General features: G+C 33.2%; 1 pseudogene; it reads right to left on the bottom strand.

The window, feature by feature from the left end:
- Positions 1-2,197: 2,197 nt before the first annotated feature.
- LOC149260702 (GDSL esterase/lipase At4g01130 pseudogene) lies at positions 2,198-3,538 on the bottom strand (annotated as a pseudogene).
- Between the last annotated feature and the right edge of the window lie 269 nt (positions 3,539-3,807).

The raw sequence follows: 3,807 nt of genomic DNA, 5'->3' as shown, positions 1-3,807 counted from the left end.
GTTTTATTTTTATTAATGGCTTATAATTATAAAATGGCTTATAATTATTATAGTTATTAATTTTATATTTTTAATCTATTTTTTATTTTATTTTTATTGATTCAAACTATTTTATTATTAAGTAGTGAAAAATATTATATCAAGGTTTTATTTTTATTAATGGCTTATAATTATAAAATGGCTTATAATTATTATAGTTATTAATTTTATATTTTTAATCTATTTTTTATTTTATTTTTATTGATTCAAACTATTTTATTATTAATTATTTTAGGTCAAGGCATGACATAACATCTCTTCCATAACACCCCAAGCCAAAAAGCTATATCACATGACTTATCACATGACTTATTTTTATTGTTGTAGGTTAAAAAATAAATAAATAAAACTTGTGATAAATGCCATGATATAAAAATAAAATAAAAACAAAGAAAATTAGGATTTAAAAACCTTTTGATAAATGACATGATAAATATTATTTAAAAATAAATAAAATTAGGAATTATAATAAAAAAGAAAATTAGGATTTAAAAATTAGGCCAAAAAGCTATATCACATGACTTATTTTTATTGTTGTAGGTTAAAAAATAAATAAATAAAACTTGTGATAAATGCCCTGATATAAAAATAAAATAAAAATAAAATAAAAACAAAGAAAATTAGGATTTAAAAACCTTTTGATAAATGACATGATAAATATTATTTAAAAATAAATAAAATTAGGAATTATAATAAAAAAGAAAATTAGGATTTAAAAACCTTTTCATAAATGACATGATAAATATTATTTAAAAATAAATAAAATTAGGAATTATAATAAAAAAGAAAATTAGGATTTAAAAACCTTTTCATAAATGACATGATAAATATTATTTAAAAATAAATAAAATTAGGAATTATAATAAAAAAGAAAATTAGGATTTAAAAATCTTTTGATAAATGACATGATATAAATATTATTTAAAAATAAATAGAATTAGGAATTATAATAAAAAGAAAATTGGGATTTAAAAATGTTTTGATAAATGAAATAATTTAAATATTATTTAAAAATAAATAAAATTAGGAATTATAATAAAAAAGAATCTTCTTTTTATCTCAATTTCATATACTCCAATGATAATTTTCCATGGCTAGAGAGCAATGATAGTTTTCTATGGCTAGAGATAAATGCTATAGTGTGTGGGCGTTGAAAAATAAAAGAACTCAAATACTAAGCGAGATAATGACCGACCAATAGAACCCCTATGAATGGAAAAGTTGGAGTTGGTTGTGCCTAAAGTGGAATTAAGAAAAAAAAAGTTTTTATCTCAATTTTTCTTTTATGAGAGAAGAAAAGAGAGTATGCAGACTGCAATGGTAATTTTTTATGGCTAGAGATAAATACTGCAATGGTAATTTTTTATGGCTAGAGATAAATACAGAGTACACATATAAATGAAAAAGTTGGAGTTAGTTAAAAAGTTGGAGTTACTTGTGCCTAAAGTGGACTTAATTATTATTTTTATATTTTTATATCTCAATTATTTTTATATTTTTATATCTCAATTTTTCTTCTATAAGAGAGAATAAAAGAGAGTACGATAATTTATATCTCAATTTTTCTTCTATAAGAGAGAATAAAAGAAAGTACGATAATTATCTCAATTTTTCTTCTATAAGAGAGAATAAAAGAGAGTACCATAATTTTCTGTGACTAGAGATGAATGAATAGAGTACACAGACAACAATGATAGTTTTTCTATGACAACAATGTCTAATGAATAGAGTACACAGACAACAATGATAGTTTTTCTACGACAACAATGATAGTTTTTCTGTGGCTAGAAATAAATGCCGTAGAATCTAGTTGTGCGTAGAGTAGAATTAAAAAAAAGAAAAATCATCTTTATATCAATTTTTTTCTATGAGAGAAAAAAAAAGATTACACAGAGTGCAATGATATTTCTATAGATAGAGATAAATAGAGAGTACATATACGGCAATGATAATTTTCTGTGGGTAGAGATAAACATAGGGTACATAGACTGCAATGATCAAACTCCCCTTAAAAACAAGGCTTCTCATTTAGAGAGTCATAACTAAATGGGTGATGTCTATGTATGAGCTGTTCTTAGAATAATCTCAATCGCAAAATGCATGCGGAGAAGCCTCTTCTTCTTTATTCCGAAACAAGTGCAGGGCTGCTACATCAAAGCTACCAATCGAGTAAGGAACCCCCGACAAGAAAGAAAAGAATGAATAAGAGGGGTTGGAGATCACAGAAGCTAGCGACGGGGAAGGACGGTTCAAAGTATTTTCCACTCAAAATTTGTTTAGTGAGGAGTCTGTTGGCCTCGTCAGTCCAGTGGACTCAATCCCAACTGATGCAGGAGTCTGGATCGGAGCAGGCCACGGCCTTCACAGTGCGGCCAGCGATGTTTCCACTGGCTCCACACTGTATGTTGTACCTGTAATTGTACTTGCCTCCAACTCCACAGCATGCTTTAGTGGTGGCCTTAAACCCTGCATTTTTGAATGTTGAGTATACTGCATCATTCATTCATAATTTCATCTGGTACTTGGAATATATACACAAATAGTTAGTACAGAATGGGATAAGGGTACCGTAGAATACCATATTCGGAGGGGTTGGCGAAGAAATCGTAGATGATGTCATATGTATTGACATAGATGATGGTGGCGTCTTTGAGTTGCTTGCGAAGGGAGGCGAGCTGAGCTCTGAGGAGTGCGTTGTAATCAAGAACTGCGTCGTTGTAGGAAATGGAGCAGCCATGCTTATCAAAGTCGTTGGGAGAATGGGGAAAATAAGTGAGCCAGAAGGGCCCGCACCCTTGAGGGGCCACGTCCCTCACAAGAAAAGTCCTCACTCCCTCATGTCCTCACTCCCTCATTGTACAGAGTTTGCACAGCTACTGCAATAGACTCTGCAATCTTTGGAAGAATGGTAGTTTTCACCTGGGTGGGGTCGAGTTTGAGAATCATGTATCAGTAGCTGAAGTCGTTTCCCCCGATCTCTATTGTGTATATCCCGCTCTTGAACGCTTCAGCACTTGGGAGATTGCTTAGAGAACCTGTATTAACATTCCATCAATTCTCGGTTCAAAAATACTACCTACCGTTCGCCTTGATGGTGGCGAGAACCTGCTGCTTGAAAACCTTGAATTCACTGAGCTGAACAGTGAGAGAGATGGGAACGATGAAGGAATCGTTACGAGCAGTGGCACCGGCCGCAGCAAAGTTGGCTCCACCCCCGAAATTTGAACCCACGGACTGAAAATATGGGCTCAGAAACGGTAATCCTAGTGCCTCGGCGGCTGGGATTAATTAATGTACCGAAGAAATCTATGGAGAGTTTTCCGTCGCTGTATCTGCCTGTGGGTTTGCCGAAGAATTTTTCTCCATACGGAGGATTCTCCGCAGCCTCGTTATACGGGAACACAAAGTGGACGGCACCCATATCGGAGGTTGAATCCCCAAAATTAAATATGGCCGGGTAATTACAGCGAGCTTGAGACAATATTGGAAGAATAGCCATAGCCGCAAGTATGCCCATTAAATAACATTTTGTCCCGCGCTGCGGCTTCATTGATAATCTGCTCAGACAGCGATTACTGTTAACGGTACGGACGCAAAGAAGGGTAATGGAACGAAGAAGAATGAATGCACTTCCCCAAGAAAGTTGGTCTGCAATGAATATGAGCGTCGCGTGTGAGCATTCCGATCTGTACTCATGTCGATATTGAACGCGGAGGCATCTTCGAAGCTCCCCCCCATCTCATCATGTGAGCTACAAAGGCGTCTTTG

The sequence above is a fragment of the Pinus tabuliformis genome, chromosome 6 (assembly GCF_031772625.1).
Source record: "Pinus tabuliformis cultivar Carrire ecotype Pingquan chromosome 6, CPIR1, whole genome shotgun sequence".
Classification (NCBI taxonomy): domain Eukaryota; kingdom Viridiplantae; phylum Streptophyta; class Pinopsida; order Pinales; family Pinaceae; genus Pinus; species Pinus tabuliformis.
Note: the sequence above shows the minus strand (reverse complement) of the source record. Positions and strands in the feature narration are given on the sequence as shown.